The 16,404-nt window shown below is 46.3% G+C and overlaps 17 non-coding genes across 17 annotated transcripts; all 17 read left to right on the top strand.

Annotated features, from left to right (window-relative positions):
- On the top strand, nt 1-82 carry trnal-uag (transfer RNA leucine (anticodon UAG)). The gene has a single exon. It is a non-coding gene; the product is annotated as a tRNA-Leu (tRNA).
- A 788-nt stretch (nt 83-870) lies between these two features.
- On the top strand, nt 871-952 carry trnal-uag (transfer RNA leucine (anticodon UAG)). The gene has a single exon. It is a non-coding gene; the product is annotated as a tRNA-Leu (tRNA).
- Nucleotides 953-1,740: 788 nt separating this feature from the next.
- Nucleotides 1,741-1,822, top strand: trnal-uag (transfer RNA leucine (anticodon UAG)). Its single transcript has one exon. It is a non-coding gene; the product is annotated as a tRNA-Leu (tRNA).
- Nucleotides 1,823-2,610: 788 nt separating this feature from the next.
- trnal-uag (transfer RNA leucine (anticodon UAG)) lies at nt 2,611-2,692 on the top strand. Its single transcript has one exon. It is a non-coding gene; the product is annotated as a tRNA-Leu (tRNA).
- A 787-nt stretch (nt 2,693-3,479) lies between these two features.
- On the top strand, nt 3,480-3,561 carry trnal-uag (transfer RNA leucine (anticodon UAG)). Its single transcript has one exon. It is a non-coding gene; the product is annotated as a tRNA-Leu (tRNA).
- Nucleotides 3,562-4,349: 788 nt separating this feature from the next.
- Nucleotides 4,350-4,431, top strand: trnal-uag (transfer RNA leucine (anticodon UAG)). Its single transcript has one exon. It is a non-coding gene; the product is annotated as a tRNA-Leu (tRNA).
- A 789-nt stretch (nt 4,432-5,220) lies between these two features.
- On the top strand, nt 5,221-5,302 carry trnal-uag (transfer RNA leucine (anticodon UAG)). The gene has a single exon. It is a non-coding gene; the product is annotated as a tRNA-Leu (tRNA).
- A 788-nt stretch (nt 5,303-6,090) lies between these two features.
- On the top strand, nt 6,091-6,172 carry trnal-uag (transfer RNA leucine (anticodon UAG)). The gene has a single exon. It is a non-coding gene; the product is annotated as a tRNA-Leu (tRNA).
- Nucleotides 6,173-6,959: 787 nt separating this feature from the next.
- trnal-uag (transfer RNA leucine (anticodon UAG)) lies at nt 6,960-7,041 on the top strand. Its single transcript has one exon. It is a non-coding gene; the product is annotated as a tRNA-Leu (tRNA).
- A 788-nt stretch (nt 7,042-7,829) lies between these two features.
- trnal-uag (transfer RNA leucine (anticodon UAG)) lies at nt 7,830-7,911 on the top strand. Its single transcript has one exon. It is a non-coding gene; the product is annotated as a tRNA-Leu (tRNA).
- Nucleotides 7,912-8,700: 789 nt separating this feature from the next.
- trnal-uag (transfer RNA leucine (anticodon UAG)) lies at nt 8,701-8,782 on the top strand. Its single transcript has one exon. It is a non-coding gene; the product is annotated as a tRNA-Leu (tRNA).
- Nucleotides 8,783-9,570: 788 nt separating this feature from the next.
- trnal-uag (transfer RNA leucine (anticodon UAG)) lies at nt 9,571-9,652 on the top strand. Its single transcript has one exon. It is a non-coding gene; the product is annotated as a tRNA-Leu (tRNA).
- Nucleotides 9,653-10,440: 788 nt separating this feature from the next.
- trnal-uag (transfer RNA leucine (anticodon UAG)) lies at nt 10,441-10,522 on the top strand. Its single transcript has one exon. It is a non-coding gene; the product is annotated as a tRNA-Leu (tRNA).
- A 788-nt stretch (nt 10,523-11,310) lies between these two features.
- Nucleotides 11,311-11,392, top strand: trnal-uag (transfer RNA leucine (anticodon UAG)). Its single transcript has one exon. It is a non-coding gene; the product is annotated as a tRNA-Leu (tRNA).
- Nucleotides 11,393-12,180: 788 nt separating this feature from the next.
- trnal-uag (transfer RNA leucine (anticodon UAG)) lies at nt 12,181-12,262 on the top strand. The gene has a single exon. It is a non-coding gene; the product is annotated as a tRNA-Leu (tRNA).
- Nucleotides 12,263-13,050: 788 nt separating this feature from the next.
- On the top strand, nt 13,051-13,132 carry trnal-uag (transfer RNA leucine (anticodon UAG)). Its single transcript has one exon. It is a non-coding gene; the product is annotated as a tRNA-Leu (tRNA).
- Nucleotides 13,133-13,920: 788 nt separating this feature from the next.
- On the top strand, nt 13,921-14,002 carry trnal-uag (transfer RNA leucine (anticodon UAG)). The gene has a single exon. It is a non-coding gene; the product is annotated as a tRNA-Leu (tRNA).
- Nucleotides 14,003-16,404: the final 2,402 nt, after the last annotated feature.

The following is a 16,404-nucleotide window of genomic DNA, read 5'->3' as shown; positions in this document are numbered from 1 at the left end:
GGTAGCGTGGCCGAGCGGACCAAGGCGCTGGATTTAGGCTCCAGTCTCTCCGGAGGCGTGGGTTCAAATCCCACCGCTGCCACTTTTGTAGGGTGCTAACGCCGTCCCATTGCTTTGAAGTCAGTAAGTGGGTTTGAAAAAGTGAACTGTGGCTCGACATGTGCGATTGTATATGATTTTTTGGGGGCATCGTAGTTATAGTGGCAACTACAGTGGCAACTTTTTTCCTTGAAGTTGACGGGGTTCAATCCCCAGCCAGTACAGACCGTGGAGAGGCATCTCGTCTCTTGTGACGGTCGATAGCGTCACGATTAGGCCACGTGTTTCAAACTCCGCAGAAGTATAAACCAGGCTTAGGGCAATTTCTTACTAGTTGGACGTCAGTAGGTGGTGTGGAAAGGTGAACCGTCCCTCGAAATGCTGTGCGATCATGGAGTCTGTTGGGGGCATTGGTGGTATAGTGGCAAGCATAGCTGCCTTCCAAGCAGCTGACCAGGGCTCGATTCCTGGCCAATGCAGAACCTTGAGAGAGATTCAAATCAACTTTATTTCGCCATGTATACAGATACTAGGAATTTGATTTGGTATTCTCCATGCAGGCTATAGCATCACAAATAGAACAACAAGACAAAAAAGAAAAACAATACAAGGACAGATAGTACCAGTATGAGCAAAATAATAAATAAGAATGGAGGTAATGTTAAATAAAGCGCCGTAAAGTTCATGTGTAAGAGCTATTTAGGAGGGCTATTGTTAGATCTGTTTTATCTTGTGACGTTCAAGCGCTTCCAGGCATTAAGAATGTCACGTGAGCTCCTGGACGATCGATCAGCTTCGGAAAGAGCCCGGGGGGCCAAGACCTGACAACGTGGTAGCGTGGCCGAGCGGTCCAAGGCGCTGGATTTAGGCTCCAGTCTCTCCGGAGGCGTGGGTTCAAATCCCACCGCTGCCACTTTTGTAGGGTGCTAACGCCGTCCCATTGCTTTGAAGTCAGTAAGTGGGTTTGAAAAAGTGAACTGTGGCTCGACATGTGCGATTGTATATGATTTTTTGGGGGCATCGTAGTTATAGTGGCAACTACAGTGGCAACTTTTTTCCTTGAAGTTGACGGGGTTCAATCCCCAGCCAGTACAGACCGTGGAGAGGCATCTCGTCTCTTGTGACGGTCGATAGCGTCACGATTAGGCCACGTGTTTCAAACTCCGCAGAAGTATAAACCAGGCTTAGGGCAATTTCTTACTAGTTGGACGTCAGTAGGTGGTGTGGAAAGGTGAACCGTCCCTCGAAATGCTGTGCAATCATGGAGTCTGTTGGGGGCATTGGTGGTATAGTGGCAAGCATAGCTGCCTTCCAAGCAGTTGACCAGGGCTCGATTCCTGGCCAATGCAGAACCTTGAGAGAGATTCAAATCAACTTTATTTCGCCATGTATACAGATACTAGGAATTTGATTTGGTATTCTCCATGCAGGCTATAGCATCACAAATAGAACAACAAGACAAAAAAGAAAAACAATACAAGGACAGATAGTACCAGTATGAGCAAAATAATAAATAAGAATGGAGGTAATGTTAAATAAAGCGCCGTAAAGTTCATGTGTAAGAGCTATTTAGGAGGGCTATTGTTAGATCTGTTTTATCTTGTGACGTTCAAGCGCTTCCAGGCATTAAGAATGTCACGTGAGCTCCTGGACGATCGATCAGCTTCGGGAAGAGCCCGGGGGGCCAAGACCTGACAACGAGGTAGCGTGGCTGAGCGGTCCAAGGCGCTGGATTTAGGCTCCAGTCTCTCCGGAGGCGTGGGTTCAAATCCCACTGCTGCCACTTTTGTAGGGTGCTAACGCCGTCCCATTGCTTTGAAGTCAGTAAGTGGGTTTGAAAAAGTGAACTGTGGCTCGACATGTGCGATTGTATATGATTTTTTGGGGGCATCGTAGTTATAGTGGCAACTACAGTGGCAACTTTTTTCCTTGAAGTTGACGGGGTTCAATCCCCAGCCAGTAAAGACCGTGGAGAGGCATCTCGTCTCTTGTGACGGTCGATAGCGTCACGATTAGGCCACGTGTTTCAAACTCCGCAGAAGTATAAACCAGGCTTAGGGCAATTTCTTACTAGTTGGACGTCAGTAGGTGGTGTGGAAAGGTGAACCGTCCCTCGAAATGCTGTGCGATCATGGAGTGTGTTGGGGGCATTGGTGGTATAGTGGCAAGCATAGCTGCCTTCCAAGCAGTTGACCAGGGCTCGATTCCTGGCCAATGCAGAACCTTGAGAGAGATTCAAATCAACTTTATTTCGCCATGTATACAGATACTAGGAATTTGATTTGGTATTCTCCATGCAGGCTATAGCATCACAAATAGAACAACAAGACAAAAAAGAAAAACAATACAAGGACAGATAGTACCAGTATGAGCAAAATAATAAATAAGAATGGAGGTAATGTTAAATAAAGCGCCGTAAAGTTCATGTGTAAGAGCTATTTAGGAGGGCTATTGTTAGATCTGTTTTATCTTGTGACGTTCAAGCGCTTCCAGGCATTAAGAATGTCACGTGAGCTCCTGGACGATCGATCAGCTTCGCGAAGAGCCCGGGGGGCCAATACCTGACAACGTGGTAGCGTGGCCGAGCGGTCCAAGGCGCTGGATTTAGGCTCCAGTCTCTCCGGAGGCGTGGGTTCAAATCCCACCGCTGCCACTTTTGTAGGGTGCTAACGCCGTCCCATTGCTTTGAAGTCAGTAAGTGGGTTTGAAAAAGTGAACTGTGGCTCGACATGTGCGATTGTATATGATTTTTTGGGGCATCGTAGTTATAGTGGCAACTACAGTGGCAACTTTTTTCCTTAAAGTTGACGGGGTTCAATCCCCAGCCAGTACAGACCGTGGAGAGGCATCTCGTCTCTTGTGACGGTCGATAGCGTCACGATTAGGCCACGTGTTTCAAACTCCGCAGAAGTATAAACCAGGCTTAGGGCAATTTCTTACTAGTTGGACGTCAGTAGGTGGTGTGGAAAGGTGAACCGTCCCTCGAAATGCTGTGCGATCATGGAGTCTGTTGGGGGCATTGGTGGTATAGTGGCAAGCATAGCTGCCTTCCAAGCAGTTGACCAGGGCTCGATTCCTGGCCAATGCAGAACCTTGAGAGAGATTCAAATCAACTTTATTTCGCCATGTATACAGATACTAGGAATTTGATTTGGTATTCTCCATGCAGGCTATAGCATCACAAATAGAACAACAAGACAAAAAAGAAAAACAATACAAGGACAGATAGTACCAGTATGAGCAAAATAATAAATAAGAATGGAGGTAATGTTAAATAAAGCGCCGTAAAGTTCATGTGTAAGAGCTATTTAGGAGGGCTATTGTTAGATCTGTTTTATCTTGTGACGTTCAAGCGCTTCCAGGCATTAAGAATGTCACGTGAGCTCCTGGACGATCGATCAGCTTCGGGAAGAGCCCGGGGGGCCAAGACCTGACAACGTGGTAGCGTGGCCGAGCGGTCCAAGGCGCTGGATTTAGGCTCCAGTCTCTCCGGAGGCGTGGGTTCAAATCCCACCGCTGCCACTTTTGTAGGGTGCTAACGCCGTCCCATTGCTTTGAAGTCAGTAAGTGGGTTTGAAAAAGTGAACTGTGGCTCGACATGTGCGATTGTATATGATTTTTTGGGGGCATCGTAGTTATAGTGGCAACTACAGTGGCAACTTTTTTCCTTGAAGTTGACGGGGTTCAATCCCCAGCCAGTACAGACCGTGGAGAGGCATCTCGTCTCTTGTGACGGTCGATAGCGTCACGATTAGGCCACGTGTTTCAAACTCCGCAGAAGTATAAACCAGGCTTAGGGCAATTTCTTACTAGTTGGACGTCAGTAGGTGGTGTGGAAAGGTGAACCGTCCCTCGAAATGCTGTGCGATCATGGAGTCTGTTGGGGGCATTGGTGGTATAGTGGCAAGCATAGCTGCCTTCCAAGCAGTTGACCAGGGCTCGATTCCTGGCCAATGCAGAACCTTGAGAGAGATTCAAATCAACTTTATTTCGCCATGTATACAGATACTAGGAATTTGATTTGGTATTCTCCATGCAGGCTATAGCATCACAAATAGAACAACAAGACAAAAAAGAAAAACAATACAAGGACAGATAGTACCAGTATGAGCAAAATAATAAATAAGAATGGAGGTAATGTTAAATAAAGCGCCGTAAAGTTCATGTGTAAGAGCTATTTAGGAGGGCTATTGTTAGATCTGTTTTATCTTGTGACGTTCAAGCGCTTCCAGGCATTAAGAATGTCACGTGAGCTCCTGGACGATCGATCAGCTTCGGGAAGAGCCCGGGGGGCCAAGACCTGACAACGTGGTAGCGTGGCCGAGCGGTCCAAGGCGCTGGATTTAGGCTCCAGTCTCTCCAGAGGCGTGGGTTCAAATCCCACCGCTGCCACTTTTGTAGGGTGCTAACGCCGTCCCATTGCTTTGAAGTCAGTAAGTGGGTTTGAAAAAGTGAACTGTGGCTCGACATGTGCGATTGTATATGATTTTTTGGGGGCATCGTAGTTATAGTGGCAACTACAGTGGCAACTTTTTTCCTTGAAGTTGACGGGGTTCAATCCCCAGCCAGTACAGACCGTGGAGAGGCATCTCGTCTCTTGTGACGGTCGATAGCGTCACGATTAGGCCACGTGTTTCAAACTCCGCAGAAGTATAAACCAGGCTTAGGGCAATTTCTTACTAGTTGGACGTCAGTAGGTGGTGTGGAAAGGTGAACCGTCCCTCGAAATGCTGTGCGATCATGGAGTCTGTTGGGGGCATTGGTGGTATAGTGGCAAGCATAGCTGCCTTCCAAGCAGTTGACCAGGGCTCGATTCCTGGCCAATGCAGAACCTTGAGAGAGATTCAAATCAACTTTATTTCGCCATGTATACAGATACTAGGAATTTGATTTGGTATTCTCCATGCAGGCTATAGCATCACAAATAGAACAACAAGACAAAAAAAGAAAAACAATACAAGGACAGATAGTACCAGTATGAGCAAAATAATAAATAAGAATGGAGGTAATGTTAAATAAAGCGCCGTAAAGTTCATGTGTAAGAGCTATTTAGGAGGGCTATTGTTAGATCTGTTTTATCTTGTGACGTTCAAGCGCTTCCAGGCATTAAGAATGTCACGTGAGCTCCTGGACGATCGATCAGCTTCGGGAAGAGCCCGGGGGGCCAAGACCTGACAACGTGGTAGCGTGGCCGAGGGGTCCAAGGCGCTGGATTTAGGCTCCAGTCTCTCCGGAGGCGTGGGTTCAAATCCCACCGCTGCCACTTTTGTAGGGTGCTAACGCCGTCCCATTGCTTTGAAGTCAGTAAGTGGGTTTGAAAAAGTGAACTGTGGCTCGACATGTGCGATTGTATATGATTTTTTGGGGGCATCGTAGTTATAGTGGCAACTACAGTGGCAACTTTTTTCCTTGAAGTTGACGGGGTTCAATCCCCAGCCAGTAAAGACCGTGGAGAGGCATCTCGTCTCTTGTGACGGTCGATAGCGTCACGATTAGGCCACGTGTTTCAAACTCCGCAGAAGTATAAACCAGGCTTAGGGCAATTTCTTACTAGTTGGACGTCAGTAGGTGGTGTGGAAAGGTGAACCGTCCCTCGAAATGCTGTGCGATCATGGAGTGTGTTGGGGGCATTGGTGGTATAGTGGCAAGCATAGCTGCCTTCCAAGCAGTTGACCAGGGCTCGATTCCTGGCCAATGCAGAACCTTGAGAGAGATTCAAATCAACTTTATTTCGCCATGTATACAGATACTAGGAATTTGATTTGGTATTCTCCATGCAGGCTATAGCATCACAAATAGAACAACAAGACAAAAAAGAAAAACAATACAAGGACAGATAGTACCAGTATGAGCAAAATAATAAATAAGAATGGAGGTAATGTTAAATAAAGCGCCGTAAAGTTCATGTGTAAGAGCTATTTAGGAGGGCTATTGTTAGATCTGTTTTATCTTGTGACGTTCAAGCGCTTCCAGGCATTAAGAATGTCACGTGAGCTCCTGGACGATCGATCAGCTTCGCGAAGAGCCCGGGGGGCCAATACCTGACAACGTGGTAGCGTGGCCGAGCGGTCCAAGGCGCTGGATTTAGGCTCCAGTCTCTCCGGAGGCGTGGGTTCAAATCCCACCGCTGCCACTTTTGTAGGGTGCTAACGCCGTCCCATTGCTTTGAAGTCAGTAAGTGGGTTTGAAAAAGTGAACTGTGGCTCGACATGTGCGATTGTATATGATTTTTTGGGGCATCGTAGTTATAGTGGCAACTACAGTGGCAACTTTTTTCCTTAAAGTTGACGGGGTTCAATCCCCAGCCAGTACAGACCGTGGAGAGGCATCTCGTCTCTTGTGACGGTCGATAGCGTCACGATTAGGCCACGTGTTTCAAACTCCGCAGAAGTATAAACCAGGCTTAGGGCAATTTCTTACTAGTTGGACGTCAGTAGGTGGTGTGGAAAGGTGAACCGTCCCTCGAAATGCTGTGCGATCATGGAGTCTGTTGGGGGCATTGGTGGTATAGTGGCAAGCATAGCTGCCTTCCAAGCAGTTGACCAGGGCTCGATTCCTGGCCAATGCAGAACCTTGAGAGAGATTCAAATCAACTTTATTTCGCCATGTATACAGATACTAGGAATTTGATTTGGTATTCTCCATGCAGGCTATAGCATCACAAATAGAACAACAAGACAAAAAAGAAAAACAATACAAGGACAGATAGTACCAGTATGAGCAAAATAATAAATAAGAATGGAGGTAATGTTAAATAAAGCGCCGTAAAGTTCATGTGTAAGAGCTATTTAGGAGGGCTATTGTTAGATCTGTTTTATCTTGTGACGTTCAAGCGCTTCCAGGCATTAAGAATGTCACGTGAGCTCCTGGACGATCGATCAGCTTCGGGAAGAGCCCGGGGGGCCAAGACCTGACAACGTGGTAGCGTGGCCGAGCGGTCCAAGGCGCTGGATTTAGGCTCCAGTCTCTCCGGAGGCGTGGGTTCAAATCCCACCGCTGCCACTTTTGTAGGGTGCTAACGCCGTCCCATTGCTTTGAAGTCAGTAAGTGGGTTTGAAAAAGTGAACTGTGGCTCGACATGTGCGATTGTATATGATTTTTTGGGGGCATCGTAGTTATAGTGGCAACTACAGTGGCAACTTTTTTCCTTGAAGTTGACGGGGTTCAATCCCCAGCCAGTACAGACCGTGGAGAGGCATCTCGTCTCTTGTGACGGTCGATAGCGTCACGATTAGGCCACGTGTTTCAAACTCCGCAGAAGTATAAACCAGGCTTAGGGCAATTTCTTACTAGTTGGACGTCAGTAGGTGGTGTGGAAAGGTGAACCGTCCCTCGAAATGCTGTGCGATCATGGAGTCTGTTGGGGGCATTGGTGGTATAGTGGCAAGCATAGCTGCCTTCCAAGCAGTTGACCAGGGCTCGATTCCTGGCCAATGCAGAACCTTGAGAGAGATTCAAATCAACTTTATTTCGCCATGTATACAGATACTAGGAATTTGATTTGGTATTCTCCATGCAGGCTATAGCATCACAAATAGAACAACAAGACAAAAAAGAAAAACAATACAAGGACAGATAGTACCAGTATGAGCAAAATAATAAATAAGAATGGAGGTAATGTTAAATAAAGCGCCGTAAAGTTCATGTGTAAGAGCTATTTAGGAGGGCTATTGTTAGATCTGTTTTATCTTGTGACGTTCAAGCGCTTCCAGGCATTAAGAATGTCACGTGAGCTCCTGGACGATCGATCAGCTTCGGGAAGAGCCCGGGGGGCCAAGACCTGACAACGTGGTAGCGTGGCCGAGCGGTCCAAGGCGCTGGATTTAGGCTCCAGTCTCTCCAGAGGCGTGGGTTCAAATCCCACCGCTGCCACTTTTGTAGGGTGCTAACGCCGTCCCATTGCTTTGAAGTCAGTAAGTGGGTTTGAAAAAGTGAACTGTGGCTCGACATGTGCGATTGTATATGATTTTTTGGGGGCATCGTAGTTATAGTGGCAACTACAGTGGCAACTTTTTTCCTTGAAGTTGACGGGGTTCAATCCCCAGCCAGTACAGACCGTGGAGAGGCATCTCGTCTCTTGTGACGGTCGATAGCGTCACGATTAGGCCACGTGTTTCAAACTCCGCAGAAGTATAAACCAGGCTTAGGGCAATTTCTTACTAGTTGGACGTCAGTAGGTGGTGTGGAAAGGTGAACCGTCCCTCGAAATGCTGTGCGATCATGGAGTCTGTTGGGGGCATTGGTGGTATAGTGGCAAGCATAGCTGCCTTCCAAGCAGTTGACCAGGGCTCGATTCCTGGCCAATGCAGAACCTTGAGAGAGATTCAAATCAACTTTATTTCGCCATGTATACAGATACTAGGAATTTGATTTGGTATTCTCCATGCAGGCTATAGCATCACAAATAGAACAACAAGACAAAAAAAGAAAAACAATACAAGGACAGATAGTACCAGTATGAGCAAAATAATAAATAAGAATGGAGGTAATGTTAAATAAAGCGCCGTAAAGTTCATGTGTAAGAGCTATTTAGGAGGGCTATTGTTAGATCTGTTTTATCTTGTGACGTTCAAGCGCTTCCAGGCATTAAGAATGTCACGTGAGCTCCTGGACGATCGATCAGCTTCGGGAAGAGCCCGGGGGGCCAAGACCTGACAACGTGGTAGCGTGGCCGAGGGGTCCAAGGCGCTGGATTTAGGCTCCAGTCTCTCCGGAGGCGTGGGTTCAAATCCCACCGCTGCCACTTTTGTAGGGTGCTAACGCCGTCCCATTGCTTTGAAGTCAGTAAGTGGGTTTGAAAAAGTGAACTGTGGCTCGACATGTGCGATTGTATATGATTTTTTGGGGGCATCGTAGTTATAGTGGCAACTACAGTGGCAACTTTTTTCCTTGAAGTTGACGGGGTTCAATCCCCAGCCAGTACAGACCGTGGAGAGGCATCTCGTCTCTTGTGACGGTCGATAGCGTCACGATTAGGCCACGTGTTTCAAACTCCGCAGAAGTATAAACCAGGCTTAGGGCAATTTCTTACTAGTTGGACGTCAGTAGGTGGTGTGGAAAGGTGAACCGTCCCTCGAAATGCTGTGCGATCATGGAGTCTGTTGGGGGCATTGGTGGTATAGTGGCAAGCATAGCTGCCTTCCAAGCAGTTGACCAGGGCTCGATTCCTGGCCAATGCAGAACCTTGAGAGAGATTCAATTCAACTTTATTTCGCCATGTATACAGATACTAGGAATTTGATTTGGTATTCTCCATGCAGGCTATAGCATCACAAATAGAACAACAAGACAAAAAAGAAAAACAATACAAGGACAGATAGTACCAGTATGAGCAAAATAATAAATAAGAATGGAGGTAATGTTAAATAAAGCGCCGTAAAGTTCATGTGTAAGAGCTATTTAGGAGGGCTATTGTTAGATCTGTTTTATCTTGTGACGTTCAAGCGCTTCCAGGCATTAAGAATGTCACGTGAGCTCCTGGACGATCGATCAGCTTCGGGAAGAGCCCGGGGGGCCAAGACCTGACAACGTGGTAGCGTGGCCGAGCGGTCCAAGGCGCTGGATTTAGGCTCCAGTCTCTCCGGAGGCGTGGGTTCAAATCCCACCGCTGCCACTTTTGTAGGGTGCTAACGCCGTCCCATTGCTTTGAAGTCAGTAAGTGGGTTTGAAAAAGTGAACTGTGGCTCGACATGTGCGATTGTATATGATTTTTTGGGGGCATCGTAGTTATAGTGGCAACTACAGTGGCAACTTTTTTCCTTGAAGTTGACGGGGTTCAATCCCCAGCCAGTACAGACCGTGGAGAGGCATCTCGTCTCTTGTGACGGTCGATAGCGTCACGATTAGGCCACGTGTTTCAAACTCCGCAGAAGTATAAACCAGGCTTAGGGCAATTTCTTACTAGTTGGACGTCAGTAGGTGGTGTGGAAAGGTGAACCGTCCCTCGAAATGCTGTGCGATCATGGAGTCTGTTGGGGGCATTGGTGGTATAGTGGCAAGCATAGCTGCCTTCCAAGCAGTTGACCAGGGCTCGATTCCTGGCCAATGCAGAACCTTGAGAGAGATTCAAATCAACTTTATTTCGCCATGTATACAGATACTAGGAATTTGATTTGGTATTCTCCATGCAGGCTATAGCATCACAAATAGAACAACAAGACAAAAAAGAAAAACAATACAAGGACAGATAGTACCAGTATGAGCAAAATAATAAATAAGAATGGAGGTAATGTTAAATAAAGCGCCGTAAAGTTCATGTGTAAGAGCTATTTAGGAGGGCTATTGTTAGATCTGTTTTATCTTGTGACGTTCAAGCGCTTCCAGGCATTAAGAATGTCACGTGAGCTCCTGGACGATCGATCAGCTTCGGGAAGAGCCCGGGGGGCCAAGACCTGACAACGTGGTAGCGTGGCCGAGGGGTCCAAGGCGCTGGATTTAGGCTCCAGTCTCTCCGGAGGCGTGGGTTCAAATCCCACCGCTGCCACTTTTGTAGGGTGCTAACGCCGTCCCATTGCTTTGAAGTCAGTAAGTGGGTTTGAAAAAGTGAACTGTGGCTCGACATGTGCGATTGTATATGATTTTTTGGGGGCATCGTAGTTATAGTGGCAACTACAGTGGCAACTTTTTTCCTTGAAGTTGACGGGGTTCAATCCCCAGCCAGTACAGACCGTGGAGAGGCATCTCGTCTCTTGTGACGGTCGATAGCGTCACGATTAGGCCACGTGTTTCAAACTCCGCAGAAGTATAAACCAGGCTTAGGGCAATTTCTTACTAGTTGGACGTCAGTAGGTGGTGTGGAAAGGTGAACCGTCCCTCGAAATGCTGTGCGATCATGGAGTGTGTTGGGGGCATTGGTGGTATAGTGGCAAGCATAGCTGCCTTCCAAGCAGTTGACCAGGGCTCGATTCCTGGCCAATGCAGAACCTTGAGAGAGATTCAAATCAACTTTATTTCGCCATGTATACAGATACTAGGAATTTGATTTGGTATTCTCCATGCAGGCTATAGCATCACAAATAGAACAACAAGACAAAAAAGAAAAACAATACAAGGACAGATAGTACCAGTATGAGCAAAATAATAAATAAGAATGGAGGTAATGTTAAATAAAGCGCCGTAAAGTTCATGTGTAAGAGCTATTTAGGAGGGCTATTGTTAGATCTGTTTTATCTTGTGACGTTCAAGCGCTTCCAGGCATTAAGAATGTCACGTGAGCTCCTGGACGATCGATCAGCTTCGGGAAGAGCCCGGGGGGCCAAGACCTGACAACGTGGTAGCGTGGCCGAGGGGTCCAAGGCGCTGGATTTAGGCTCCAGTCTCTCCGGAGGCGTGGGTTCAAATCCCACCGCTGCCACTTTTGTAGGGTGCTAACGCCGTCCCATTGCTTTGAAGTCAGTAAGTGGGTTTGAAAAAGTGAACTGTGGCTCGACATGTGCGATTGTATATGATTTTTTGGGGGCATCGTAGTTATAGTGGCAACTACAGTGGCAACTTTTTTCCTTGAAGTTGACGGGGTTCAATCCCCAGCCAGTACAGACCGTGGAGAGGCATCTCGTCTCTTGTGACGGTCGATAGCGTCACGATTAGGCCACGTGTTTCAAACTCCGCAGAAGTATAAACCAGGCTTAGGGCAATTTCTTACTAGTTGGACGTCAGTAGGTGGTGTGGAAAGGTGAACCGTCCCTCGAAATGCTGTGCGATCATGGAGTCTGTTGGGGGCATTGGTGGTATAGTGGCAAGCATAGCTGCCTTCCAAGCAGTTGACCAGGGCTCGATTCCTGGCCAATGCAGAACCTTGAGAGAGATTCAATTCAACTTTATTTCGCCATGTATACAGATACTAGGAATTTGATTTGGTATTCTCCATGCAGGCTATAGCATCACAAATAGAACAACAAGACAAAAAAGAAAAACAATACAAGGACAGATAGTACCAGTATGAGCAAAATAATAAATAAGAATGGAGGTAATGTTAAATAAAGCGCCGTAAAGTTCATGTGTAAGAGCTATTTAGGAGGGCTATTGTTAGATCTGTTTTATCTTGTGACGTTCAAGCGCTTCCAGGCATTAAGAATGTCACGTGAGCTCCTGGACGATCGATCAGCTTCGGGAAGAGCCCGGGGGGCCAAGACCTGACAACGTGGTAGCGTGGCCGAGCGGTCCAAGGCGCTGGATTTAGGCTCCAGTCTCTCCGGAGGCGTGGGTTCAAATCCCACCGCTGCCACTTTTGTAGGGTGCTAACGCCGTCCCATTGCTTTGAAGTCAGTAAGTGGGTTTGAAAAAGTGAACTGTGGCTCGACATGTGCGATTGTATATGATTTTTTGGGGGCATCGTAGTTATAGTGGCAACTACAGTGGCAACTTTTTTCCTTGAAGTTGACGGGGTTCAATCCCCAGCCAGTACAGACCGTGGAGAGGCATCTCGTCTCTTGTGACGGTCGATAGCGTCACGATTAGGCCACGTGTTTCAAACTCCGCAGAAGTATAAACCAGGCTTAGGGCAATTTCTTACTAGTTGGACGTCAGTAGGTGGTGTGGAAAGGTGAACCGTCCCTCGAAATGCTGTGCGATCATGGAGTCTGTTGGGGGCATTGGTGGTATAGTGGCAAGCATAGCTGCCTTCCAAGCAGTTGACCAGGGCTCGATTCCTGGCCAATGCAGAACCTTGAGAGAGATTCAAATCAACTTTATTTCGCCATGTATACAGATACTAGGAATTTGATTTGGTATTCTCCATGCAGGCTATAGCATCACAAATAGAACAACAAGACAAAAAAGAAAAACAATACAAGGACAGATAGTACCAGTATGAGCAAAATAATAAATAAGAATGGAGGTAATGTTAAATAAAGCGCCGTAAAGTTCATGTGTAAGAGCTATTTAGGAGGGCTATTGTTAGATCTGTTTTATCTTGTGACGTTCAAGCGCTTCCAGGCATTAAGAATGTCACGTGAGCTCCTGGACGATCGATCAGCTTCGGGAAGAGCCCGGGGGGCCAAGACCTGACAACGTGGTAGCGTGGCCGAGGGGTCCAAGGCGCTGGATTTAGGCTCCAGTCTCTCCGGAGGCGTGGGTTCAAATCCCACCGCTGCCACTTTTGTAGGGTGCTAACGCCGTCCCATTGCTTTGAAGTCAGTAAGTGGGTTTGAAAAAGTGAACTGTGGCTCGACATGTGCGATTGTATATGATTTTTTGGGGGCATCGTAGTTATAGTGGCAACTACAGTGGCAACTTTTTTCCTTGAAGTTGACGGGGTTCAATCCCCAGCCAGTACAGACCGTGGAGAGGCATCTCGTCTCTTGTGACGGTCGATAGCGTCACGATTAGGCCACGTGTTTCAAACTCCGCAGAAGTATAAACCAGGCTTAGGGCAATTTCTTACTAGTTGGACGTCAGTAGGTGGTGTGGAAAGGTGAACCGTCCCTCGAAATGCTGTGCGATCATGGAGTGTGTTGGGGGCATTGGTGGTATAGTGGCAAGCATAGCTGCCTTCCAAGCAGTTGACCAGGGCTCGATTCCTGGCCAATGCAGAACCTTGAGAGAGATTCAAATCAACTTTATTTCGCCATGTATACAGATACTAGGAATTTGATTTGGTATTCTCCATGCAGGCTATAGCATCACAAATAGAACAACAAGACAAAAAAGAAAAACAATACAAGGACAGATAGTACCAGTATGAGCAAAATAATAAATAAGAATGGAGGTAATGTTAAATAAAGCGCCGTAAAGTTCATGTGTAAGAGCTATTTAGGAGGGCTATTGTTAGATCTGTTTTATCTTGTGACGTTCAAGCGCTTCCAGGCATTAAGAATGTCACGTGAGCTCCTGGACGATCGATCAGCTTCGGGAAGAGCCCGGGGGGCCAAGACCTGACAACGTGGTAGCGTGGCCGAGCGGTCCAAGGCGCTGGATTTAGGCTCCAGTCTCTCCGGAGGCGTGGGTTCAAATCCCACCGCTGCCACTTTTGTAGGGTGCTAACGCCGTCCCATTGCTTTGAAGTCAGTAAGTGGGTTTGAAAAAGTGAACTGTGGCTCGACATGTGCGATTGTATATGATTTTTTGGGGGCATCGTAGTTATAGTGGCAACTACAGTGGCAACTTTTTTCCTTGAAGTTGACGGGGTTCAATCCCCAGCCAGTACAGACCGTGGAGAGGCATCTCGTCTCTTGTGACGGTCGATAGCGTCACGATTAGGCCACGTGTTTCAAACTCCGCAGAAGTATAAACCAGGCTTAGGGCAATTTCTTACTAGTTGGACGTCAGTAGGTGGTGTGGAAAGGTGAACCGTCCCTCGAAATGCTGTGCGATCATGGAGTCTGTTGGGGGCATTGGTGGTATAGTGGCAAGCATAGCTGCCTTCCAAGCAGTTGACCAGGGCTCGATTCCTGGCCAATGCAGAACCTTGAGAGAGATTCAAATCAACTTTATTTCGCCATGTATACAGATACTAGGAATTTGATTTGGTATTCTCCATGCAGGCTATAGCATCACAAATAGAACAACAAGACAAAAAAGAAAAACAATACAAGGACAGATAGTACCAGTATGAGCAAAATAATAAATAAGAATGGAGGTAATGTGAAACTAGAAACGGCTGTTCCTGCGAAACAGCAGTGAGAATGCTGAAAACCTGAATGGGGATAGTTGACCATGCTAAAAAAGCTGAAAATAGTGAAAATTTAGTAGAAAGTTATAAGCTGAAGCTTCAAAAGCAACCGAAAGGTATTTTTGAAAGGGGCTGGAGCAGCATTCCAACAATGATTTGAAAGGATTTACCATTACTTTTAAAGGGAGAATAATTTGAGCAAAAACCTTAATATTTTAAAAAGTATAAAAGTGAGAAATGAGAAAATACCCGCAAGCTGAAATGAATTTCAAAAATGTGTGAGTCACACAAAAGAGGCAGTGTGGAAGCTGAACTGCATCATCTTAACAAAGCTAAGAGCTAAAATAGCCTACAATGTGGGAGAAGCTGAAAGCTGAACTGTTAAACAGAAGAAGAAGTAGGCTAGCTAGTCGTAACAAGAATATTATCGTTTTAACAGATGAAATTATAGTTGGGATAGTAATAGCAGTAGCAGATGTAGCCTACCATTGAGTGTGTTTACTCGGCTTTCTTAGTAGGATTCAATGTGTTGATGGAATGGAACATACAGCAGTAGAGCCGATACAGGAAGAGACGGCGACACTTTGTTGCAGAAGGATGATGGTGCAAGTTTTGGCCGTGGAGCATACAACGATTAATAAAAAAGAAGACGCGTTTATTGAGTAATCGCATAACTAATTACACATGTAAACGGAGTAATCGTATTATTGGTATAAACCGACAATTGCTAGTAATCGTGTTTCTCATGGTCAAGTAAACGTACCAATCACCTGTGTGAGAGACTGAGTGGTGCGTGTCTGTCGTTACGGTGATGGTGCAGCTATGATTGCTAACGCGCTGAGGGCATAGAATAAGAGAAATGTAGCTAGAATCCACACCTCAAACAAGATAACCTAGACGCACAACTGTACGTCCAATCCAAAATATAAGGATATTTTCCGAGACCCAAGACTCTGCCGAAACCAGAGATATTCTTTATATGTATGTGTAGTCAGAAATATGACTCTACCTGCAGTTTCAAAAACGTGTTCCTTCTGCTTTCCTGGTGCGTGTTAGTTTGGTTGCCACGGCGATGGAGCAGCTGTGATCGCTAACGAGCTGGGCAGAGAGAATAACTAATGTAGCTAGAATCCACACCTCAAACAAGTTAACCTAGACGCACAACTGTACGTCCAATCCAAAATATAAGGATATTTTCCGAGACCCAAGACTCTGCCGAAACCAGAGATATTCTTTATATGTATGTGCAGTCAGAAATACGACTCTACCTGCAGTTTCAAAAACGTGTTCCTTTTGCTTTCCTGGTGCTTGTTTGTTTGGTTGCCACGGTGATGGCGCAGCTGTGATAGCTAACGAGCTAGGCAGAGAGAAAAACGAACATTTACCTAGCATCCACACCTCAAACAAGTTGACCTAGACGCAAAACTATACGTCCAATCCAAAATATAAGGATATTTTCCGAGACCCAAGACTCTGCCGAAACCAGAGATGTCCTTTATATGTCTGTGCGGTCAGAAATACGACTCTATCGGCAGTTTCAAAATCTTGTTCCTTCTTGCTTTCTCTGACTGATTTTACTCACCTCTCCATTGAAGTTAGTGAGAGAATTTGAAAGGCTGCTCTCGCTTCAAGGCTCATAGCTGAAAATCTGTAAATGTGAGCTCTTTAGTAGTTACATTGGCTGAAAGAGGACAATTTTTCCTACATTTTAAGGTATAACTTGTTTCTGTAAGTTAAACTATATGAACGTTAGAGGA

This window comes from Osmerus eperlanus, chromosome 22 (genome assembly GCF_963692335.1).
Source record: "Osmerus eperlanus chromosome 22, fOsmEpe2.1, whole genome shotgun sequence".
In the NCBI taxonomy this organism is placed as follows: Eukaryota; Metazoa; Chordata; class Actinopteri; order Osmeriformes; family Osmeridae; genus Osmerus; species Osmerus eperlanus.
This window is presented reverse-complemented; position numbering and strand designations above follow the sequence as displayed.